This window comes from Crocuta crocuta, unplaced genomic scaffold (genome assembly GCF_008692635.1).
Source record: "Crocuta crocuta isolate KB4526 unplaced genomic scaffold, BGI_CrCroc_1.0 scaffold149, whole genome shotgun sequence".
In the NCBI taxonomy this organism is placed as follows: domain Eukaryota; kingdom Metazoa; phylum Chordata; class Mammalia; order Carnivora; family Hyaenidae; genus Crocuta; species Crocuta crocuta.
In genome coordinates this window covers 7260285-7286595 of record NW_027551561.1, presented here as the reverse complement: position 1 = coordinate 7286595, position 26311 = coordinate 7260285, and the positions used below count along the sequence as shown (strand labels likewise).

The following is a 26311-nucleotide window of genomic DNA, read 5'->3' as shown; positions in this document are numbered from 1 at the left end:
CACAGTTAAATGGTCAGGAAAGAATCACTGAAGGAAATGGAGTAAGAAGGAAATCTCTTCTCTCAGTGGGCTTCCATTTGCTCATCTCTCTGTTAATGCATTGAATAAGCTCTAGTTTCCCTTCAGTTCCATAGGTTATGAGTTATTCTAGGAAAGATAAGAACTGTAGGAACACTGTGTTTCAGAATCCAGTTGGAAAGTTTTTGGAAGTCAGAGTAATCTGTAAGAACAGACAGCTGAGGGGCCCACACCCCTCCATTCTCTTCATTTCTTCTGCACAGGCTCCTTTCCTGTCTCAGTTAAGCTTTTCTAGCCCCAAGAAACAGATTGGGACCATCTACTCTCTTGAGTAATGTCTTTAATGAGGATACACATGGTAGTCAGGGAGAAGAATCTGGCGCAAACTTAGGAAATGCTACCACACTGTTGAAAGAAGCTCGAAGGGGCTGTGTTATCCTGTAGGCCCCTGAGCAACACGAGTGCTTAGAGAGTCTGCATTCCTGCCATCCTCTCAGGCTCTACTTCTCTCCTTGTGTCTTCTTACTAACAGTCACCGTCCTTGCCAGATGGCATGGGCTTAGATCTAAATCAGCCAACCCGACAAACCATCCGAGTGCCATCCCACAGTAACATATTGCACACGGGCTCCAGGTGAGTCCTCCCCATAGCCACCAATTCTGCGTGATCCACATGGTTACCATAGTTCTTTGTCAAGCACTTGTTAATCCATGCATTGTCTTTCCTGACTTTTCCTTGTACAGCATGGATAATTACTACAGTTCATTTGGGGCTTCACTGATCTCTTCCTCTACAATCTTTGACTGCTGTCCTTAGGCCCAAGTCACCTTTGGGCACAAATCATGCTGGCGAGGGTCAGTAGGAGAGAAGTGCTTCAGATAGGCCAGCTTCATCAGGCATCCTTCAATGCTTGGACTCTTCCCACCTACACCCATTCCAGTCTCCTGGATTCCAGTCTTTGTCACACAGGGCCTAAATCGTGCCCATGGATGCCCATCGCAGGTGAGAGTTTAGGTGCTGCTGTAGTTTGGCTGTGTGTCTAATCTGTTTCTAAACCTGGTCTTCACCAGTGCTTTTTGGCAGAATGTGTTTCCTTAACTGCTTCCAGCCAGCAATATGAGACCAATATTTGTTGCTTTCCTAATGCACCGTAAAAAGTACTCAACCAATTTATTATCTCTGCATCTCCTAACCCATTGACCTGGTATAAAGCAGTAGCACCTAAGTGCCCTAGGCACTTAACTCGAATGGGCACATCCACCAGACCCCAGGGTCTCCCCAGGGATCAGTTAAGTGACTGCTTTATCCCTACAGACCACGGCTTTCCATGCTGGGTGGAGAGATCCTCCTCCTTCTTGACAACCTTGTGCAACCAGTGCACATCTCGTCTGAGAGGTGTTTCTTGTAGCATCCTGGTGCCTCATTCCTTTCTGCTAGATCTTGAGGTGTAATGAAAAGAGGCTTAAGAAGACTCAAGAGATGGAGAGTTACACCTGAGTTAGAAGGGAGTGCAAGAATTACCTTCATTTGGGGTTTTAGAAAGCTGTAGACCAATTGTGTTGTTACAGCCTCAATTACTAAACTCTTGATTCAACAAGTGATTGCTGGACACTCATTATGTGCCAGACGTAGATGTATTGTGGCACAGAAGTGTCAAAATAATCAAAATCTCTGCCNTCGGCGTGGGGGGGGGGGAGGGAGGAGGGGAGCAGCAGACTATACATACATGTATATGTTTGTGTATATATGTATATGTATGCACACATATGTATACGCATACATATACACACATCATATAATCCATTAGAAGGGATAAGGGAAGAAATAGAATAGAGAAGGAAGATAGAGGATATGAGAGGTGTTCTAATTTCAAATCAGGTGATCAGGCCTCGCTGAGAAGTTGACATTTAAGCAAAGACTCATAGGAGCTAAAGAATGAGCCATATGCTTACTTGGAGGAAAAGTATTTGGAGCACAAGGAACAGCAAAGACACAGATATGAATGAGGAGGAAAGAGTGAGCCTACCAGGGGCTAGAAATGTTCCGCACCCTGATCTGGTAGCAGTTACACTTCTGTATACATTTGTTAAAATTCACCAGGCTGTTTGCTTGAGATTTGTGCACTCTGCTGAGTGTAAGCTATGTACCTCAATAAAGGGGGAGGAAAAAGGAAGCTATCTATGAAGGAGGATAAGGGAGAGGGGGTAAGTCAAAGAGAAAAGTAAATGAAGCAAATGATAATTCAAGCCCAGGGGGGATTGTGACCCACTCAACAGCCAACGGTGTGTGGACCATTATCTCACAGCATGTGAAACACGTGACAGCCGTGTTTGCTTTCTCCTCCATCTAAACAAGAGTACACCCCCACTCCCCTCCACCCAGAGACGCGGCCCTCAGATGTTCCTCAGAGGAGAGAGGAAGCCACTAAATGAGGGTGGAGCCCTGACTTAAGGAAAGCCGGTTGTAGGCTGCCAGTGACCCAGGCCTGGGGCCAAGAGCTTCTCACTGTACTTCCCACAGTCCCTCCGTCTTCCTAACATTAATCAGATATACTTTTTTCCCTCATTTCCCAGATCAGTTTTGGTGGAGACCTATTTTATTGGTTTCATTACCTTTTCATTGACCTCTGCTCTTGTGTTTTCTTTATTCTCTAGATTTACTCTGTTGGTTCCTTTTCTAGCTTTTTGAGTTGAGGGATTAACTGGTTTCATTTTGATTGACTGATTCATTGATTGATTTACATCCAACTTAGCATATAGTGCAATAATGATTTCAGGAGTAGGTTCCAGTGATTCATCCCCTACGTACAACCCCCAGTGCTCATCCCAACAAGTGTCTTCCATAATGTCCCTTACCCATTTAGCCCATCCCGCCACCCACAACCCCTCCAGCAACTCCCAGTTTGTTCTCTGTATTTAAGAGTCTCTTATGTTTTGTCCCCTTCCCTGTTGTTATATTCTTTTTGCTTCCCTTCTCCTATGTTCATCTGTCTTGTGTCTTAAATTCCTCTTATGAGTGAAGTCCTATGATATTTGTCTTTCTCTGACTAATTTCACTTAGCATAAAGCCCTCTAGTTCCATCCATATAGTTGCAAATGGCAAGATTTCATTCTTTTTAATTGCTGAGTAATACTCCATTGTGTGTATATATATATACATATATATATACACACATATATATACACACACATATATACACATATATATACACACATATATGTATGTGTATATATGTATACACATGTGTACATATGTATATATGTGTATATATATATATACATATATATATGTATATCATATCTTCTTTATCCATTCATCCATCAGTGGACATTTGAACTCTTTCCATACTTTGGCTATTGTCGGTAGAGCTGCTGTAAACATTGGGGTGCATGTGGCACTCTTTGCTTTTTCAAAGATTAGCTGGCCATGCATTTGTGGGTCCATTTCTGGGTTCTCTATTCTGTTCCATTGATCTGAGTTTCTGTCTTTGTACCAGTACCATACTGTGGTAGACACAGAATCTGAAGCAGACTCTAGGCTCTGAGCTGTCAGCACAGAGCCAGACGTGGGGCTTGAACTCAAGAACCATGAGATTGTGACCTGAGCCAAAGTCAGATGCTTAACCAACTGAGCATCTGAGCATCCAGGTGCCCCTCAGGTCAGTCTGGATATTGGGTGGTAATTTCAGGCCCCACACTGGGCTCCGTGGTGGGCATGAAACCTACAAGGAAGGAAGGAAGGAAGGAAGGGAGGAAGGAAGGAAGGGAGGAAGGAAGGAAGGAAGGAAGGGGGGAAGGAGGGAAGGGGGGAGGGAGGGAGGGGAAGAAAGAAAGATCTCCTTCTTCTCTGCCATTGCCCCATTATTCACTCTTACCATCTTTCTAACAGGTCAGAGCAATATTATTAATCCCTTATATCAATACACAAAATAGTCCCAGTCCAATTTTTCTTTGAAAACAAGTGTCTGAACTAGAACTGAATATATCTTTGCTTTTGTATTCCATTTTTGGTGACAAGATACCATTAGAATAAAGATTTTCAAACTTTCTCATGAGGCTTGGGGTAACTGAAGTAAAACTGAGATCACTGGATTAGCAGACCCTTGGAAGATTTTATTGACGTGTGGCATACCCCCACACACACACCTGTTCACATCTGAGCAAATATTTTAACTCTTTTATTGAAGTATACCCTACATTCAGAAAAGTGCACAAAGCTTAAGGGTAGAGCTTGATGAATGATCAGAAAGTGAATTCACCTATGCAACTGTCACCAAAGTCAAGACACAGGCCATTAATAGGACTCCCAAAAGCCCCCATTGAGTTCCCTCCTGGTCACTGTCTCTTTTAGTGTTTATGTTTTATGTCTCTTTTAGTGTCTCTTTAGTGTTTATGTGCATACATTTTCATTGTATAGATCCCCAGGCGTGAAACTGTAGTAGATCAATACAGTTTCCCAAAGTAGTAGTACTGGTTTACACCTCCACCAACGCCGTATGGCAGTTCCAGTCGCTCCCGTGTTCTCTCCAGTACTAGCTACCGAGAGTGTTTTACACGTTAGCTATTTTGGTAGGTATGTGGTAGTTACACATTGTGGGGTTCCCCCCTCCCAGCTTTATTGAGATATAATTGACATATAACATTGTTCAAGTGTAAGATATACAGCAGGCCAATTCTGATACACTTTCACATTGCAAAATGACTACCACCATAACATGAGCGGATAGCTCCATCACGCTACATAATTACAATTTTTTTGTGGTGAGAGTATTTAAGATCTACTCACTTAACAACTTTCAAGTATATAATACAGTATTATTAGCTGTCATCACCAGTGCTGTACAGCAGTTTGCTAGAATTTATTCATCTTATAACTGGAAGTCCATGCCCTCTGTCCAGCATCTCCCATTTCCCCTACTCTCCAGCCACTGCTAACCACCACTCTACACTCTTTTTCTGAGTCTGGCTTTTTTAGATTCCACGTGTAAGCAAGATCATATAGTATTTCTTTGTTTAGTTTATTTTGTTGAGCATAGTACCCTCAAGGCCCATCCAAGTTCCTCCAAATGGTAGGATTTCTTTCTCTCTCGTGGCTGAATAATATACCGTTATGTATATATACCACGTCTTTAGCCATTCATTTGTTGACAGATGTGGACTGTGTTTTGTGCTTGCGTTTCCCTTATTACTAATGAGGTCTAGCACCTTTTTGTGTGTTTGTGGGTTATATGGATGCCTTTTGTGAATCCCTTGCCCATTTTTCTATTCAGTTGTCTTTTAAAAGTTGATTTCTAATTCTCTTTGTATTTTTGCACAAGTGCCCATTGGCAGTTACAGATGTTGCACATACTTTCTGACTCTGTGACTTGACTTTTCATTCTTTGAATGGTGTGTTTGAACAAAATTTTTATGTTTTGTTTGAACAAAATTTTTATGGTTCCTTTGAGGAACTTTTTTCCTTTGAGGCTGATGCAGTTTTATTTTTGTTTGAGAAGTCATTCCCCATCCCAGGGTCACAAAGGTATCCTTTTCTGTTATACTCTATGCACTTTATTGCTTTACCTTTCACATCAACGTCAACAGTGCACCTCGAATTGATTTTTGTTTGTATGTGTGGCTGTAGCCCTGCCTTCATGTCCCCCCCCATATATAAACAGTTGGCCTAGTGCCACTCATTACTTTCCAAATCCCTCCCCTTCCATTTCACCTCCCTCCCAACTGTTCTCGTTAGCTACAGCCATATAAATGGAAAGAGAGCAGAGGATGCTGATAAAGCAGATCTCATCAGAAGTGACAGCATTTACTCATTTTCTTTGTCTTAATGTCAAATTCCTTTGGGAGTCTGGCAGGTTCAGAAATGAATGAAGCCCATACTGTACGTGGGGCAGGCCTCACCCCACTGTAATCACTATGGCCATGCCTGAGCCCACCCTGCCAGGTCTTTGGATTCCCTTAAAGAAAGCTGAAGTCTGTATTTTGTGTAAATCTCCTGATTGTTAAATGCTTTGCAAGCCAAATAAAACACATCTGTTGGCCATATTCAGCCCATAGGTCACTGGTTTGCTACTCATATTTAAAAAAAGATCTTTGGGGCGCTTGGGTGGCTCAGTCAGTTAAGCATCTGACTTTGGTGCAGGTCATGATCTCACAGTTTGTGGGTTTGGGCCCTGCATCGGACTCTGTGCTGACAGCTCAGAACCTGGAGCCTGCTTTGGATTCTGTGTGTGTGTCTCTCACTGTGCCCCTGCCCCACACTCTCTCTCTCTCAAAAATAAATAAACATTTTTAAAAAAGGATCTTTTCTTGTCATTTGGGTTTTTTTAAGTTTATTTATTATTTTGAGAGAGACAGAGAGAGAGCAAGGAAGGGGCAGAGAGAGGGAGCGAGGATCCCAAGCAGCCTCTACCCTGTCAGCACACAGCCTGTGCGGGACTCCCACAAACAAGCTCATGACCTGAGCCAAAATCCAGAGTCAGACGCTTAACCTACTGAGCCACCCAGGCACCCTGTTGTCATTTGTTATTTTAAATGAACTACACTCAATGTGTCTTGGCCTCTTCCATGCCAGACTTTAAAACTTCCAAAATCTACATTATGTTTCATTCTAGATTTTGTATGGCAGGAACAGTAGAAACACTAACCATTTCTCACTTATAAAAGCTGTAACTGGGTGTGAGCTTCATAGAAGGAAACATTTCCTACTTCAATTAGCAAGGAAGGAAACGAATAAAGGAAATTTTGGGAGAGGTGTCTTTACTGTCCTGAGAACTCTCTGCCTCCTCAGTGTTCACTGCCAATTCCATCCTTCTGACTCTTTATTATAAAATTTTTTTAATGTATCGAGAAGTTGGAAGAATTGTACAGGGAATAAATGCCCTTATGCCCTCCACCTAGAGTCAATAAGGTTTTTTTGTTTTTTTGTTTTTTTGCTATATTTGTTTGCTCTCTCTTTCATGACACTTTGCCACTAAAATGCTCCTATGTGCATATGCCCCTGAGAACAAGGACCTTCTCCTTCGTGACCACAATCCCATTTTCATATCTGAGAAAAAAACATTTCCCTGATGTCACTTAGTATCTAGCACTTAGTCAAATTTCTTTATTCATTCAAAGAATGTCTTATACCTATTTTTAAAAATAGGTTTCTGTTATAGAGATACATGTCTTTTAGTCCAGAACTGTACCTACACAGTCTATTTTTCATGATGTTGACTTCGTATTTATTTGTTTATTATTTTTTAATGTTTGTATTTATTTTAATTTTTTTAACATTTATTCATTTTTGAGAGACGAAGAGAGACAGATCATGAGCAGGGGAGGGGCAGAAAGAGAGGGACACACAGAATCAGAAGCAGGCTCCAGGCTCTGAGCTGTCAGCACAGAGCCTGACTATGAGATCATGACCTGAGCCGAAGTCGGACACTGGACCGACTGAGCCACCCAGGCGCCCCATGTTTTTATTTATTTTTAAGAAGGAAAGAGACAGAGTATGAGCGGTGGAGGGGCAGAGGGAGAGAAGGAGACCCAGAATCTGAAGCAGGCTCCAGGCTCCAAGCTGTCAGCACAGAGCCTGACACGGGAAAGTCGCTCATTGAGCAAAGTTAGATGCTCGACTGACTGAGACACCCAGGTGCCCCTAATTTTTTTAACGTTTATTTATTTTTGAAGGAAAGACAGAGAATGAGCAGGGGAGAGGCAGAGAGAGAGGGAGACAGAATCCAAAGCAGGCTCCAGGCTCTGAGCTGCCAGCACAGATCCTGACAAAGGGCTTGAACTCAAGAGCCATGAGATCATGACAGGAGCCGAAGTTGGATGCTTAACCAACTAAGCCACCCAGGCACCCCTCGTGACGTTGACTTCTTAAAAAGCATTATTAAATTATAGTTTACTGTAATGGACTGAATGGTGCTTCCCCCAAATTCATTGGTTGAGGTCCTAACCCCTAGTCCTCAGAATGTGGCTGTGTTTGCAGATAGGATCTTCACAGAAGTAATTAGGTTAAAATGAGGTCATTGGGGTGGGCCCTGATCCTGTATGACCGGTACCCTTATAAGAAGAGGCAGTTGGAACACAGGCAGGTACTGAGGGAAACCCTGTGAAGACAGAGAGAGAAGACGGCCATCCACAAGTGGAAGAGAGAGGTCTCAGAAAAACCATGCCCTTCCACACCTTGACCTTGGACTTCAAACCTCCAGAACTTACTTAAGCCATCTGTTCTGTGGGGCTTTGTATGGCTGTAGCAAACTCATACATTTACTTACATAAAACTCACCCATTGTAAGGTACAGTTCAGTTACTTTTAGTAAATTTACGCTTTTGTACAAACTTCACACAGTCAAGTTTTGGAACATTTCTATCACCTCAGAGTGTTCTCTTGTGCCCATTTGCAGTAAATCCCCACTCCCAACTTCAGCCTATCCTTTTACCTTTTCTAGAAATTTCATATACCTGGAATCATACAACATTCTACTGAATGAATATACCATATTTCATTTCTCTGTGTACCACATCATGGACATTTGACTGCTAGGTACATTTGTATACAAGTCTTTATGTGAGTATATGCTTTTATTTCTCCTGGGTGGTTATCTAGGAGTGGAATTATTCTTATCATATGGCCTTTTATAGGAAACTACCAGACTTTTCCAACATGGCTGCTCCATTTTACCTTCTCTTCCATATATGAGAGGTCTGGTTTCTCCACATCCCCGCCGGCACACAGTCTGCATGACATGAACTTTTTAGAGTCTAGAACTGGTCTCATCTGGATTTGTCTGTTTCCTCATGGTTCATTTACTTTATTCTCCTCGTCCCTGTAGTTCCTGTACACCAGAAGTTAAATCAGGCATTAATTTTATTTGCACAGTATGCTTCCCCCTTCTTGAGATCATACCTTGCATCTCAACAGAAGTGGCATACATCCAGCTAACCCTGCTTCGTGATTATCTTTGGAATATGTAGCCATACTAGTATTATGTTTTCCCCACTGTGGTCTAAATTTCTGACTGCTTGTAGAATAGATACCCAGTGTTCTCCTCTGAATGACAAGAATTTAGCATAAAAATAAAGATCAATAAACCATAACAAAATTACATATTGAAAGGCTGCCCATTATATAACAACACCTGTTATTTTCAGTTTCTTTTCCCAGTCTATTTTCATAACCAGATTCTTCTAATACTTTGTTCTTCATTTTTTGTTGTTGTTGTTTAAGTTTTTACAGCTTATTAATCCTCTCATGAAAAGCCTGCACCGTCCCCGTAGGTGACTACAGCCACCACAGAATCTTTACTCCTTTCTGCCCGCACCGGCACTGGCCTCTGCAGTACCCCACCCCTCCCCCGCCCCGACCTTCTTCATTCTGTCCTTGCGTTCCTTTTGCTGTTTTTTTGAGGTCTTTTTCTTCTCATGTAGGCACTGTCTTGCAAGTCTGTGTTTGGGTTCATCTTCCTTCTGTAATCCGAGGAATCCTAAATTGTGCCAAAGTCATTTGTCTTACCACCACCAAAATGCGTCCTGAATCCAAATACAAAGATGACATCTAATGTGGTCTTGTATGTTTTGGCCAATTTTTCCCAAATTTCTGTCTTAGTTTCTGTTGCCTTTCTGGGTTGAAGGACATAGATGGCCATTTGTTTCTACTAAAGTAGTCACTTGGGTGTGAACTTCCTGGCTCGGATAGAAACTATGTTGTTCATAATGGCAGTCAATCATCAGGCAGCCAGGGAGGGAAAGCTTGATATTTCTTATTTATTTCTACAACTTGTAGCTCTCTCCCACAAACCTTGGCAACCTCCAATCATTTTACTGTCTCTGCACGCGTTGTGCCTTTTCTAGAATATCACATAATTGGAATCATACACTTTGTAACCTTTTCAGGTTGGCCTCTTTGAGTTAGCAATAGGTACCTGAGATGCCTCCATCTCTTCCCATGGCTTGACAGCTCATTTCTTTTTATCACCGAATAATATTCCAGCATGTGGATGTGCTGCAGTTTGTTCATCTATCTGCCTATTGAAGGACGTCTTGGTTGCTTCCAGTTTGGGGCCATTATGAATAAAGCTGCTATAAACGTTCACATGCAGGTTTTTGTATGGACACAAGTCTTCAGATCATTTGGGTAAATACTTACAAGTGCAGTTGCAATATCATGCATCAAGACTAAGTCTGGCTTTATGTGAACTGCCAAATTGTCTCCCAAAGTAGCTGTACCATTTTGCATTCCTACCAGCAGTGAATGAGAGTTCCCATTGCTTTGCGTCTTCACCAGTATTTGCCATTGTCAGTTTAAATCCTACCCATTCTAACAGTCATGTGGTAGGGTCATGTATTTTTTTCTTACCCTAAACTAGGTAGCTCATCGTATGTTAGGGTCTCAGCTAATCTCTCCAGGAATCACCTCTCCAGGCTCTGTCATCAATTGGTTTGTGTTCAAGAGAGAAAGACTGATCTTTATGTAAGCCTAAACAAAATATAATTAAAATATAAGTTTGACACCTTTTTTCTCTTTCATTAGTAGAAATGATCCAGCCAGCCTATCATTTAGCAATGATTCCAGTCACTCATTGCAAGAAATATAAAAATAGGAAATCATGACAGGTTTTTGAGACTGTTTTCAGTAAACACTGTTCTCACAAATGGCACAGTCAAGTAATTATAAACAGCAGTCTGAGAATGAAACATTCAAGTTATAAGTGACCCCTGTCTTAGCCACAGAGTGGCTTTCTTTGTACAAATCGTGTAGAGTTGGGATAGGGTTTCAGCCAGCTGGCTTCTGTGTTACTGTCAGATTAGCATCATCCGCCTTGAGTCACTCTCTACGCTGTATTTGTAAGTTGTAATAGTGAATTAAAGCATTATTTCCAATGTCAAGAAAGGTTAATAAAATTTTTACGAGGAAAGGAGGGTCAGAATTTGAATGTTTTGCAAAGCTGGGAGACTCCTGGTTCCTGGGCTTGATACGGAGAACAGTCGAGAAGTAACCTGCATCATTAGTACCGCTGTGTACAGAACTTTGATCACAGTGTCTTCAACTCTGAGAATCATCTCGAGATCACTATAAATGGGTGGAAAAGATTGTGCCCCCTGGCTGAAGTGAATCCCCTGAATCAACGAGCTTGTACTGTGTGAGTTCACGGGAACATGGGCTCCCCCAGCCAGCACTCAGGGAGCTGGTTGCCAAGTTCGAGTTTAATTTACGTAAACATAAAATCTGTTCACTGGTTTCAAGTGAGACCACATAAACTAAAACATTGAACCCAACCTCGGCTGGGCTCCTCTTATCCTGTTATTGGTGAGCTGTGTTTGTTTTGAAGACTGTTTGAACCTGCCCACTAAAGCTGTTTGATATAGGCCCTTTTTTATCAGTGAGAGCTTGATGGCCAAGGAAGTAGCCAATTAATTACACAAATACCTCCTTTAGTTCTGTGGAGAATACAGGCAAGCAGGGGAGAGAAGAGAGACAATTATCAGAACTGATGTGAGTGTTTTGTAGAGGTAAATGGGTTGTAATTATGCCAGGCTTCATGCTTTATTACTCTATCTGATGGTGACTCGCTCAACAGCTATCATTTCATTTGGAAGATGGATCATCCTTATAGTGTGTACAGGGGTGAGCCCTGATGAAATCCATCACTGTGGGCTCTGCTCCCCAGCACCGTTGCTAAAGCACCCTACCCTCATGGCAGCATCCCAGGAGAAGGTGTTTCCATGGTAATCTCAATGAAGTCGGTCAGCTGATGTCTGGCACCGCCTGAGCTGGTGTGAGCCAGCCTTCTCCCCTCTCTCCTCCCTCGAGCCTTTAAACTGTATTTATGAGTCGTCTTTAATGAAAAGTATATAACCCCTTGATGTCGACATGGAACGTGCTCAGGTTTGTTCATTTATTTATGTAGGTAATAAATTTACTTCCTAATTAATTCTTAGCAGGTCCCAGAATCTCTATTATTTTGAACATCTCGTGCAAACGTTTGTATTTTTGCCTATTACAACAAAGAGTTGCATAGCAATATTAGACTCTAGAACCTGTGTTCTTAGAAAACAGCGATGTCTCTATCAAAGAGGAATTTTTTTTTAAGATACAGATACTAAGATTTCAGTTTAATTTTTCAACAATCTCTTCTTGGTCTGGCAGCTTTGGCAATGAAATCACCTTTCCACTCTCCTTGTAATTTTTTTTTTTAAAGCACTCAATGATTTTATTATTGGATTCTAGTAAGTCGCATGGTTTGAAAATACTTCTAAGAAATGTGACATTTAGCCATGTTCTCTAATTCTCTTTTTTTTAATAAGAGAGGAAGAAGCCAGAATTTCAGAGCTACCCAATTGATTATTTTCCTGACATGTGTTTAGAAGTAGATGCCTTTTGTCACAACAGTTAGAGACCACTGCTTATGTTAAACTACTAAGTCAACCGATTTATAATGTCAAAAGTCAGTGCTTTGGGGCACAAGGTAGAGTCCATTTTCATCAGTACTACACTTGGAAATTCAATTACAAATGTAAAAGATGCACTAAATCAGTTAGACCCAATTTATGACTCCTTTAAAAAGCTATCTCATTAAAGAAACACACAGCCTTTAAACCACTAAAGTATAGGAAAATTAGTACAGCACCGCCATATTTATCCAGAGGTCAGATTGCCAGGAACAAGATGCTTTTAAAGCAAAGCCCTAAATGGAGGCATATACATAAAAAGATCTCTGCAATTGCAGAAATAGATGTCACCAAGCAGAAGCAGTAATAGGCTTCCTTTTACATAAGTGTCTGATCGGAGCTCTCTTGTGCAGGAAACACTTTTGAGCACCTACTGCACGCTGTGCGTCTGACAGGTACTAGCAACGCAACAGTGCATCACACAGTCTGCCCCCAAAGCCTCGTGGACCCAGGAGAGAGGCAAGGAAGTGACCCAGCCCATCCTCGCAGGCCTGCAGCAGCCTTAATGTTCAGATGGCCTTGGTACCTCTCTCTCAGGAGGACACCACCCCTCAGAAAAGGAGGTGACCCACCCAAGGCCATGACTCTCCCATGCTAATCTGTTACCCGACACCCTTGGGGACTTCACAGTCCCGATGGTGAACTGCTCCCGCTACCTCCTTTTTGTGACAAATAACACAGCTAAAATCCTATTTTAAGAAGAGGAAACAAATAACAGAACTAACATTTCTCATGCACCCGATGCCAGGTATTTATTAGGTCATTTAAGTATGTTACATCTCCATCTTTGTGCAAGAAGCTAAATATCATTTTATAAATGAAGAAACCAATTCTGTTGCACAGGGTTTTAATACAGATTTTTTTTTAGATACCCAAGCCGAAGTGAACATATGATCTGGCTTCTAGAATGTTCTCTCACTTTATCTCTTATTTTCCTTGTTTATTTATGTCTTTCTCATAATAATAATTGCTTTCTAAAATATCTCATCTTAACCGTTTAAGGATAAGTGACTTGTAAGCCCTGGAGACCCTGCAGGAAATGACATGATCAAGGCCAGGGCCCCTGTATTGCCTGAGTTCTGCATGTCAGAGGCTCTCAAGGTGCAGTCCATGGGGATACAGGAAAAGAAAAAGAAAACTTTTTATTTGTCAGAAAGAAAAAAAAAACACAAACCGGCACCTGTGAAGGGAGCTGCCCAACATTATACTTCATATTGGCACAACTGCTTCTCTCTTAATTGCAATCCTGCCTTTTCCAGGAAGGAAGAAATAGGAAAGGGAACTACAGTCTCAGGCAACCCAGGGGGAAAATGGCATGTTTTCATTGCTAACCTGATACTTAGGAGTATTTGAATTTGTTTTTATTTAGTATCCACTTTTAAAGCCAAACTGAAAACATCAGTGCCCTTTTGACTCAGGGGTTCTCAATCTTGGCTGCATGTTGGAATAGCCGAGGGAGTTTTGTAAAAATCCTGATACCCAGGCCACACACAGCAGACCAATGAAACGGACTCTGTGCGGGCAGACGTAGGCATCGGCATGTTTTTTAGCTCCTCAGGTAAGTGCAGTATGTAGTCAGGTCCCAGAACCACTGATCTAATTATTCTGTTCCCTAAATATATTCATTTTTGTTGTTCTGGCTATTTCTCAGAAACCTCTGTCAAAAGTTGTACCTAGGGGCACCTGGGCGGCTCAGTTGGTTAGGCGTCCAACTTCGGCTCGGGTCATGATCTCACGGTTTGTGGGTTCGAGCCCTGCATCAGGCTGTATGCTGACAGCCCAGAGTCTGGAGCCTGCTTTGGATTCTGTGTCTCCCTCTCTCTCTGCTCATCCCTCCCTTCTCTCTCTCTCTCGTAAATAAATAAAACATTTTTTTAAAAAAGTTGTATGTACCCCAAAATTCACTTCTGCCATTACATTTTTGTGTGTGTGCACACACAACAGAGAGACAGGGAGAGAGAGAGTAAAGAGAGAGAAAATGTGTATGTGTATCCTTTTTCTAGAAAGCTGTGAGATCTTGACATCTGCATCAAAAATTAAATCTTCTTTAAGGTACTGACTATGGTCTTATGTTTGAGGACTGTCTTATTAGAAAAGTCTCCTTGGGACACCTGGGTGGCTCAGTCGGTTAAGCGTCCAACTTCAAAAGGAAGAGTCTCCTTAAACAAACAAGGGTAGTATAACAATAAAATTGCCTCAGATGTGATGGCTCTCATCCCTTATGATGGACATCTGCATACACTGTCTCCTTTGACCCTCCCCACATCACTGCGAGGCACCCTATCCTAGTCCTGAACTCAAAGGTATTAAATGAACTTGTCTCTCTGTTACTGGTTGAGTGCAGAGCAAACTTCCTTTACAGTGAATTATTATAGTGAAGTACCAGGCCACTCCAGGGAGAATCTGACTTTTTAATATAACAGGCATAAATATTTCATCTTACTAGAATTATATCTAAATAAAAACATCCATACAATGTGCCAGGGGTGAGAGCAAATCTAGTGGGGTAAGCGAAGCTGACAAGTTCAGGATCATCTCTGTTGACTTTGCTAAATTACTGCTCTGGCTTCTGTGGATGGAGCAGTCATTTGCTCCTCAGGAAGCCCCCTCCGATGACTGCTCCCGCATCCCTGCTCCATTGTGCCTTACCCTTTTACCAAGCTTGTTGAGTTGTGAGCATATCTGACTTTGCATTTAAGGAGTATTGCGCTACAAATGGTGAAGGATAAAAGAGAAATCACATCCGAGTGGGGTCTGGCCAACACAGGTGGTAGGATGCATGGAAGAGAATGGGGGTTTGTTGAATTCGTGCCCCATTTTAACAAAACACCCACTCAGCAGAGTGTTGGAGTCTCATATAAGATGCATGTAAATAAGCCTGAAAAACGCGTGTGAAGTCCTTAGTGTAGTTCTTGTCACATAGCAAAACACTCAAGAATTACAGGCAGCTCTTCGCCCCCTTGCAAACTGGCAGTCTCGTGCCTGTAGAAACCAGAGGAGTAAGATAACGTCACACTCGTGTCCACACTGTTTATTCTTTCCTCCTGCTTTTCATTCTGCCTGGAGTGTTCTTCTCTCAGATACCTGCATCAGGGTCCCTGCCCCAGATAACCTCAAAGGGATCTTCTAGAATGATACCCCCAACTCCATCCTGGGCCTCGCTATGCCTTTATACTGCTACTTTATTCTTCTTCATAGACTGGGTCACCACCTTTCACATGACACAGTTGTTTGTAGTCCGTTTCCCCAAGACACCCCATTAGAACAGAGACGCCATGAGAGAAGGGTCAGGGACTCTCATTACTATCATACAGTAGGTGCTCAGTAAATGGGTGTCAGTGAATAAGTTGAAGGAGTCAAGACTGGAGACAGGGAAAGCAATTATGAAGCTGCAATATTCCTGTTAAGAAATGAAGGGGGCTGGATTCAAGAGCTGTTTAAGTGGTAGAAACGACAGGCCATAGTCCTTGAGGAGAGAAAAGGGTCTTTTTTCCTAGGTTTCTCTCCAGGACAACTTGGGCAGATGGCGGTGCTGATTACTCACCAAGGTGGGAAGTGCAGAGGGAACCAGGGCTGTGGCAGGAGAGGGTGGAAATGAAAGTAAGTCCAGTCCTAAACGAATCTCATTTCAGGTGGTGAGGAACATAAAATCAGCCCAGTGACATTGGACTGTCTGGAGAACAATCCAGAATGGAGACATAGATTTGGAAGCAATTAATGTGTGGTAGCTGAAGCCAGAGAGTAGATGAAAACATCTAGAGAAGGTGAAGTGAGGGGGAAACTACTTGCAAGGCAACCAGGTAGAACCAGGAAGAAAATGCTTTGCAGGCTATGATTAAGGGCATGGGTTTGATAGACGAACACATGGGAACCATCAGAACCTCCTGAGCCAAGAGAACCCTTTGACTTAATCTCTGCCTTTTACTCTCATTGTCTTCCACACATCTGGTACCTTTTGATTATCTGCTATCTACTTTGGTTCTATGGCACCGTCTACGTACTAGGGAAAATAAAGATGAGAAAGACTCAGCACCTCCTAAGTGTTTAGTAGGTGAAGCAAACATACCGAAATTGTCATGGTACAAATTATTAAATGCTAAAACAAAGATAAGCATGAATTGCTGTGCACACGTGTGGAGGGGTAGAAATGGCTTCTCAAAAAAGGAAGAGTTTCCCGGGTTCATATGTATATACAATCACTTCTGCTTTTTTCTGCACTGGGCACTTGTAGCTTTTGTCAATTTTTAAAAATTTTTTTAAATCTATTTTTGAGAGAGAGAGAGACAGAGTGCTAGCAGAGGAGGGACAGAAAGAGAAGGAAACACAGAATCCAAAGCAGGCTCCAGGCTCTGAGCTGTCAGCACAGATCCCAAGGTGGGGCTCATATTCATGAACTGCGAGATCATGACCTGAGCTGAAGTCGGACACATAACAGACTTAGCCACCCAGGCGTCCCTAAATTTTTTTTTAAGGGACATAATGTGACTTACATTTTTTTAAGTTTGTTTTTTTTTTAATAGCCACTAGGAGCTTTTATCAAAATTCTTTTTTTCTTTTTAAAGAGTGACATAATCTGACTTACATTATTTTTTATTTATTTTTTTTTTTTAAGTAATCTCTACACCCAACATGGGGCTCAAACTCATGACCTCGGGATCAAGAGTCACATGCCCTTCTGACTGAGCCAGCCAGGTGCCCGAGCTTTTTTCAAATTCTTTTTTTTTTTAAGTTTATTATTTTGAGAGACAGAGAGACACAGAGAGGGAGGGAAGAAGGGGAGGGGGAGGGGAGGGGAGGGGGAGAGATGAAAGGAAGAGAGAGAGAATCCCATGCAGGGTTCACATCACAAGCTCTTAACCGACTCTTGATTTCTTGACTGAAATCTTGTCCTACTTTTTTCAAATTCTTTTTTTGTTTTAATGTTTATTTTTGAGAGAATGTGGGGGAGGGGCAGAAAGAGACAGAGGATCTGAAGCANAAATTCTTTTTTTTTTTAAGTTTATTATTTTGAGAGACAGAGAGACACAGAGAGGGAGGGAAGAAGGGGAGGGGGAGGGGAGGGGAGGGGGAGAGATGAAAGGAAGAGAGAGAGAATCCCATGCAGGGTTCACATCACAAGCTCTTAACCGACTCTTGATTTCTTGACTGAAATCTTGTCCTACTTTTTTCAAATTCTTTTTTTGTTTTAATGTTTATTTTTGAGAGAGAGAGAGAATGTGGGGGAGGGGCAGAAAGAGACAGAGGATCTGAAGCGGGCTCTGCGCTGACAGCAGAGAACCCAGTGAGGGACTCTAGCCAACCACGAGATCATGGCCCGAGCCGCTTAAGCCAATGAGCCACCGAAGCACCCCCTGCCCTTTCCAAATTCTTAATGGGGTGTGTGAACTACCACCTTTGGCAGCACAGAGCAACAGATTTTCAGTGGCCGCAGGAGGCTTCTTTTTTAGGATGCAAATTCTGACAGCATTAAAATATATGGACTGAAATACGGAGAAGCTGGTGAAATACAGACCATTTCAGAGACTCTTGGGGTAATCTCATTGGATGCAGTGGCACCAGAAATGAAGAGATAAGCCATAGGACGTTTCTGAGATATCTTAAAGTTAACATTTTAAAAAAATATTTTCTCTGTGCCAGGGCACTAGTTTCATTTTCTATCTGTATTAATTTAGATAATTTTTTCATCCTATCCTGCCCTTTCTTTTGGGCTTGGGACATGGTATAACTGGTGGTGCTTAATTGAAGCTAAGGGCCTGTTAAGGGAGGTTGGTTAAGGCAAGGTGATGAGTTTCCTTTGGGCCAGGTCCAGTAGATGGGCCCTCTGGGACACCCCTGCTTGCGCTTTCCCCAGACACACAGAAATACCCATCTGGAGCGCCAGAGAAAGGTCTAAGCTTGACATTCACATTTGAGACTTAGCAATATTTTAACAAGACAGAAACTTGCAGCCTCTTCTCCCCAAACAAGGCTCGTGTTGACCACTCATGTGATGTGTGCCTCCTGATCCCCCCACCGCATTATAAACTCCCTACGGAGAAAACCACATTTTCTCATTTGTTTGCATGTATAATCTGGAATAGAGTGTTCAGACTTCCAGTTCTGGACCAGATACAATAGATGTATTTCACCCTGTCCCTCTCACTAAATACAACTAAAATCCCTGGACATTATATTATAAAACAAACATACAGAGACTCTGAAAGATAGACTAGCTAGGACTAGCTAGGGACTTTAGGACTTAGCGAGAAGCTGTGTGCAGCAAGTTCTCTGAGTTTTCCTTTTGCCTCCTATACACCCTGGGATTGGGTGCTGGAGAAGACCCAAGCCAGAAATGCTAATAGGCATGAACAAGAAAAGCTTATTGTCGAGAAAGGACCAGGAAATGGACAGCCTAGCAAAACAGAAACCTTTTTAATAATCAGCACTTCTCCAGAAAACCCCACCCACACCCACACCTCCCATCAGTAAAGGCCTAAGAGGAAGCCTACACCTTTGCCCTTGGCTGGCAGTAAAGAGGCATCCCTCCCTCCCCACCAGGGTGGTATCAAGGAGTCCAAAGGGGAGCCCGTACTTCCACCCCCACCCAGGGGAAGGTACATATCTACTTCCCTTTCCAAAGTATCGTGGGGGGGAGGGGAGGCTGAGTGAGGATCCTAGGTTTCCATCCCCTCCTATGGGTTGTGAGGTACCTCTTATCCTCCCCACCAAGGTGGTATGGCTGGGGCGGGGGGTTTCCCTAGCTGGCTCTGTCAGATGAACATCTGAGCATCCTACTTACGAGTCTGGCTCAGGTCATGATCTCATGGTTCATGAGTTCAAGCCCCACATCAGGCTCTGCACTGACAGCGCAAAACCTGCTTGGGATTCTCCCTCTCCCTCTCTCTCTGCCCCTCCCCCATTTGTGCGCTCGCTCTCTCTCTCTCTCTCTCCTTCCCCCTCTCTCTCCCTCAAAAATAAATAAATAAACATTTGGAAAAAAAAAAAAAAGGTGGTGTCAGTAGAGACCAAACTGGGGGCCCTGGACTCCCATCCCCATGGAGCACTAAAGCACTGGTGCCTTCTTCCCCTACTGGTCCATTTTTAGCAGAAGCCTGCTAAAATAGAAGGTTTAAATGAGATCCCTCATCTGATAGCACAGTACCCAAGATGACCAAGATACAATTGGAAAATCACTCATCATCCCTAAAAGAAAAAGGTACTAGTGTATATGGATTCAACTTGTTGACAAACATAGGATAAGGAAAGTAAGCCTAAAATTTTGAGTGAATAATATTTTTGCATTGACAGGATCATTAATTTGTCAGGTTAAAAAAAATTCAATTAAAATACGAATAAGGAAAGTAACTTAATTAAGTTGGTATTTTAAGAGAGAGGAAAAAAAGATGAATTTAAAATGAATAATATAAAATGTGATTCAATTAGTAAAACAATTAGCTTATTAAAATAATAATTTGACTGTGTGGGCCCCAGTTACTTAATAGTTGTACCTAAGTCAATGGCAGTGTGTGGTTGGAATTGCTTGGGGAGCTTTAAAAACCACAGTTGTGCAAAGCTGTCCCCGACCACATAAACCAAAGTATCCTCAGTGATTCTACTACGCAGCCAAGGTTGATAGCCACTGGCCTTGTAGCCATAGGAGATAAATAGAACGTAAGTGGATTATTACCTTCTGAATTTTATCAGAATTCATTTCGACCTTCTGAATAGTCAGAATACACATGACTGGTTGCACACTAAACTTTGCTGGCTCTTTCTCAGGGAGTGCCCTCTTGGGCCATTGTCTTATTTCGTGCACCCTTGTGATACATCTGATGATCTGCTCCCAAGCCCACAATAAACCTGAAGCAGTAATTAGAAGGCAGCCTCTTACAAGCAGGCATATTGACAGTTGCAATATATGAGAAATGAAGTATGAGAAGACTCAGAAGAAACTGAGTTTGATTCCACTATGTAGCTTGGTATTAAGATCTGTTGAAGTGATTTCTGGAGCTGTTTCCTGAGAGCAGTCTTTTTGGACTTAAAATTCAAGTTCTCCCGAAACTACTGAATTCCAACTTGCAACACAAATCCGGAAACTCAAACTGTCAGATACTCTTTCGAGAAGAGAGACCTCCAACAGGCCTGAGATTTTTAGCAAATCGAAAACAATTAGCCACTTGGCCCAAACCCAAGAATTGGTAGGCTCTAACCACTTTTCTAGTAAGGAATTTGACAAATTTAATCTAAGTATGAAATAGCCAAATTTGCATGCCACAAACGAGGTATTCTCAACAAAAGGAGGGGCACCTGGGTGGCTCAGTTGGTTGAGTGCCTGGCTCTTGATTTCAGCTCAGGTCTTGATCTCGAGGTTTCCTGAGTTTGAGGCCCATGTCAGGCTCTGTGCTGTCAGCCTGGGATTCTCTCTCCCTCTCTCTCTCTGCCCCTCCCCTGGTCACATTGTCTCTGTCTCTTGCAAAATAAATAAATAAAAACTTAAAAAATGTTTTTAATTAATAGAGGAAGCTATGACAGGCCCAGCTTCCTGTATGACAGTTTCTAACGGAATTTGTATTTAATTCTATTAAGCATGAAGTTGATTCACGATAAGAACATTATCTAAGTTGTGCATTTTCTTCTTGATGTTGCCCTAAATCCCTGTCAAGATGTGAAATATTTGGAAGAAATTGGAATTCACTACTGCCATGTTAATTCAGTTAGATGAATTGGTATTAGAAACTTACTGAAGAGTTTTACTGAATTGCCTTCATCAAGCTGTTTAAATCAAGGGTTGAAAGCCCCTGTCAATCAATGATACAAATTTAGCCAGTGGATTACAGTTATTTTCATTGATCAGTAGTACCAGGCTCATAACTAAGTGCTTGTGTATAAAGTTGATTATATTGGCTTTAAGCAGGTTTTTTTTTAATGTTTATTTATTTTTGAGAGAATGAGAGAGCTCAAGCAGGGGAGGGACAGAGAGAGAGGGAGCAGGCTTCAGGCTCTGAGCTGTCAGCACAGACCCCGACTCGGGGTTCAAACTCATGGACCACAAGATCATCACCTGAGCCAAAGTTGGATGCCAAAATAACTGAGCCACTCAGGCGCCCCAAGCCAGTTTTTGTTACTGCTCATGACCCATATTTTGTATGATAGGTTTTATTTCACCATTAGAATGTCACGCGGTTTACATATGTTGGTATGGTTTTTGGAGTTTGTGATCCGGAGGCACACTGTATGAACAGTAGCCCTGCAGACGCATCTGTTTTAAAGCACATTTACTAATTGATGTTAACCCATAGCAACTCTGAATCCTTAAGAAAGTAAAAGAGTTAATTTTATTACATTTAGTGAAACTGGAAAACATTTCTAAAATATGGTATTTCCTTAAATGTTCTTCCAACATGGTAAAATTTTCAAAAGCTGTTGAAAGTGATATTTGTTTGTAAAGGACTGCACTCTTAGGTTTCCCAAATGATGCATTCTTTCCATTATACATTTACAAAATGAAGATTTCTCAATTTTCTTGTCACTATTACTGCGTAAAAATCCATCCCAAAGTTAAAACCACAACAATTTTATTATGACCATGGGTTCTGTAGGGCAGGAATTGAGAAACAGCAAAGCAGATGTTCATCGCTGCTCTACAGTGTTTGAGACCTCCGGTGGGAAGACTAGAAGGCTGGGGGGGAACCAAGGGCTGGGGGTGGAATTACTGAAGGCTCATTCCCTCACCTGACTGCTACCTGGGCCAAGAGGACATGAAGGCTGGGGTCGCTCACTGGAGATCCTTATAAGGCTTTTTGTTGATGCATGGCTTCCTCACAACATGGTGGCCTCAGAGTGGTCAGACTTCCTAACAGGTGTCTCAGGGCTCAGAGCACGAGTGTGCCAGTGACTAAGGCAAAAGCCACACCCCTTGTGTATCTAACCTTCCAAGTCACCAGCATCACTTCGGTTGCATTTTAGTGGTTAAAAGCAAGTCTGTGGTCAAGGAGAAAGGACAGAGACCTCATCTTTCAGTGGAAAGAACGTCGGAGAATTTGTAAACTGATTTTCAATCCTCCACAGTCTACCCCTTGGTCAAAATTTTTTTCACTGCTCTGACTTTCCGAATGTATTCACCTCTTTCAAGATACCCCCAATTCTCCCCATATGGCACAAGTGCAGGGTTGATGTCCAGACTCCAGTCATCTGAGTCAGATGCAGTTCCTCAGCTAGAGTTCTTCCAATCTGAAGACTTATGAACTTAAGGTCTTTAAAAAGACAAGTCACTGGGGCGCCTGGGTGGCTTAGTCGGTTAAGCGACCGGCTTTCGCTTAGGTCATGATCTCGCGGTTTGTGGGTTCGAGCCCCGCATCGGGCTCTGTGCTGACTGCCAGCTAAGAGCCTGGAGCCTGTTTCAGTCTGTGACTCCCTCTCTCTCTGACCCTCACCTGCTCACGCTGTCTCTTTCTCTCTCCTAGAAATAAATAAAACATTTTAAAAAATGTTTAAAAAAATAAAATAAAATAAAAAGACAAGTCAGGGGCGCCTAAGTGGCTCAGTCAGTTGAGCATCCAACTTCGGCTCAAGTCATGATCTCACAGTTTGTGAGTTTGAGCCCCACTTCAGGCTCTGTGCTGAGAGCTCAGAGCCTGGAGCCTGCTTCAGATTCTGTGTCTCCCTCTCTCTCTCTCTGCCCCTCCCCTGTTTGTGCTCTGTCTCTCAAAAATAAATAACTGTATAAAAAATAATTTACTTTAAAAAAAATAAAATGAAAAGACAAGTTAGGGGCCCCACATACCCAACACAATGGCGATGCAGGAGTGGGATCCCCAGTAGACCCCATGTATTCCAGGAGATGGGGAATGGAGGATACAGTGTTGGCATCTGTGAGTTAGCCTTCTTAGTTTGCTTCCTGCCACCATGGGCTGGGGGTCCAAAAGCCTTGTCACATTTTGTAACATGCCTCTTAGTCCACCCTGATACAGTTCCTCTGAAATATTCACGAACATACTGTGCATCAGTTTATAATCCACTGCGTTAGACAGAAGCCACACCCGCAGATCTCTGCAAGATGAACTCTCCAGTACCTTGGGCTCCTGGGAGCTACTGTGAGACATGGCCCACAAGAGTCTTTAAGGCCCCTACTGTTTAATAGAGAAAATGTGTAAGACATGGCCTGAAGATGTTTAAAGAGCCTTTAGTCTGTCTGGAAGTTTCTATGCAGCATTGCCTTAGATCTTTCTGAGGTTTTGACAGAGGATTTTACAATCCCACTCTGGATTTGATCATTGCCCTGAAACCATTTCTTAATTTGAGACTCATTTGCCATCTGGAGAAGCTGGGAATAAGAAGCAGTTGTATTTTGAAACCCAGCAAGTGCCGGCTTCTTTATATTTCTTCTAAATTTTGTATGAAAGCTCAACAGTTCTTTATTAAGATCAACTCTCGCCTCTCACATTTTTTCATAGACAGCAAGAAGCCAGATGGCACTTTCAATATTCTATCTAGAAATCCTTATCTAAATCATCGAATTTGTCTCGTACATTTTCCAGTCTCGACCTTCCCACAGGCAACAGCATTGTCAGATTTTCTGCTGCATCATAGCAAGGGTCTCCCATCTCCAAGCTTGAAATGTCATTTTCCTTGCTTTCCTTGTGGCCCTCACTAGCCACCTCCTTCAAAGCCCATCGTGATTCCACTGGCAGGCTTCCCCCCACTTCCCGAAGCCAGCGCCAGCTATACAGGGCTGTGTGATAGCACCTCACTCCTCCTTCCACATTTTAGTTCCAGTTACTATTGCTATATAACAACCCCCCGAGACTTCATGGAGTGAAACCACCACCATTTTATTATGTTCGTGGATTCCCTGAGTTAGGAATCTAGAAAAGGCACAGTGGGACCCGTTTGTCCTAGCTCCACAATATCTAGCTTCAGCTGGGAACACTCAGAGGCTGGGGATGACTCAACAACTGAGGGATGGAGCCATGGGAACCCTCCAACGCTCACTTGTGTGGCACTGGGGCTGGGGAAAGTGAGCCAGCTCTGCTGCCCAGAGCATCAACACCCGCCCTCTCTGAGCAGCTTGGGCTCCCCATGCACAGCAACCCCGGGACAGCCAGCCCCCTTACATAGGGGCTCAGGGGACAAGCACTTAATTATCTCAAGTGATGGTTGTTTGTAAGTGGGTGAACTCTCCGTTTTCCTAAACTTTGTCCCATTGGGACAACCTTGCACAGTTAGGGTCTCTGATTTATAGCTAGTTGGGCCACAGAGGGAGAGGAAGAGGAGAAAGAAGAAGGCAAAGGGAGAGAAGAAGGGAGATTGAGAGAGACAGATGAACAGAGAACCAAGAGACAAAATGAGAAATGAAGTCACCAGGCGTCCTGCAGAAAGTCAGAATGTCTGTCTTCCAAGTTTCTGAATGGAGAACAGAATGAACAGAATATTCCCTCCATCATTAAGCAGCCAAATCAGTTTGTTAATTGAGAGCAAAAGAGCATAAATATTATAATTCCACACACAAACCAAAGAAAGAGAGAAGAGTAAATCCCCAAGGCCGAGTGTGTATATCAAAGTACAAGCAGATACCTGAAGAAATTAAGTGACCACTATGATTTTATGAAAGCTCTTTGTGTGTTAGGTACACCTTTGGTCAGAGGGGGGGAAAAACAAGATAATGAAGTCCCTTAGAAGCATATGTAGATTCATGTCCTTCCCTTGATGTTCTTTGTGTGTGGTCCTGACCCGCTCACCGGTGTCCTGGGCATGCTGACCTCCTTGCTGCCAACCCAGTGGCAGGCTCAGCACAGATGCAGAATGCACCGAACCCGGGGTGGGCTGAGCCCGACAGCCTGCTCACCCTCCTGTTCCCACCTGGGGGCTCTGGAACAGGGTAGTCCTGGGCCCTGGTGACCTAGCTATGCCTTTTCCTGCTGTGTTTCATGGCAGCTTTGTGGGGTGTTATTCCCACAGGTTTCTTCTCCTCTCCTTGACCAACTCATAGAACAGAACCTTAAAACTGGGGGTAAAAAATAGTAGACACAAGACTTTGTTTATTAAATCGTATTTAGAGGCAGGAAAAAGTGCATGTAGAGAGCATCAACCACACAAGGGACAGAGTCCTCTCATTCAAGAAGACAGAGTCTGAGAAAAAGGCCCCAGAGAGAAAACCAGACATGAAACACCATAAAAAAAAAAAAAGCATATGTTCTCCTCCCTAGTTAGTCCTTGATGGTTTTCAAGGGCTCAATCATCATCTTAAAAGACTAATTCTCTTTAAAGTAACAAGAGCTAAAGAGCTCATGCTCTGTTACATTATTAGAGTCTTTTGTCATGAAATGTCAGAGCCTCTGCTTGTGATTCACGTATCTTCGGAAATCTTTAGCTTCTTGAAATTATTGCTTGGGATTCTGGAATTTACAGTGAGCATCTTGGGCCCCCCAATTTCACTGACAAAGCATGGGCGGCACACACACAGAAAGGCCAGAGACATAAAGATGCAAACAGGGAACTAAAGAGGTATACGGAGCGGAAAACACAGCAAAATGACACGCAGTTAACAGTGCACTTTGGGGGACTGACCTTGTGTGCTGTTATATCTCAAAGAACAGTTTTGCAACTGTAGACTTCCACTTGGCATTGGTTCCTGTCCTACAAGGTGAGACTGAACCTAATCCAACAACTGTGGGTTCATAACCTCAACATAAATTTTTGTTATTGAAAACTGGAAGTCAGAGGTCAAGGACGGTCCGTCTGTTAAGAGAAATCTAATGAAGTTAAATTCTATCACAAGAAATCTTGCTATGAGAAGGCAACCAAAAACAATTATAATTCCAAACCACCGATTTTAAATAATCTTGAATGACTTTGCATTTTATTATTATAAGAATTTAAGT

General features: G+C 42.6%; 1 protein-coding gene and 1 long non-coding RNA gene across 9 annotated transcripts in view; one reads left to right on the top strand and one right to left on the bottom strand.

Annotated features, from left to right (window-relative positions):
- MYO1D (myosin ID) overlaps positions 1 to 26311 on the top strand; it is a 344632-nt gene that overhangs the window by 212900 nt on the left and 105421 nt on the right. The window lies entirely within an intron of this gene.
- The window catches only part of LOC144219577 (uncharacterized), an 84877-nt gene that overhangs the window by 40942 nt on the left and 17624 nt on the right, over positions 1 to 26311 (bottom strand). For 6 of the 8 annotated variants that reach the window (XR_013331465.1, XR_013331461.1, XR_013331458.1 and 3 more), the window contains one exon: positions 8686 to 8839. This is a non-coding gene — a long non-coding RNA (uncharacterized LOC144219577). Of the gene's footprint in view, positions 1 to 7273; positions 8111 to 8685; positions 8840 to 14849; positions 15435 to 26311 lie in introns of those variants that run through there. The other 2 variants (XR_013331463.1, XR_013331462.1) reach the window with 2 other exon arrangements.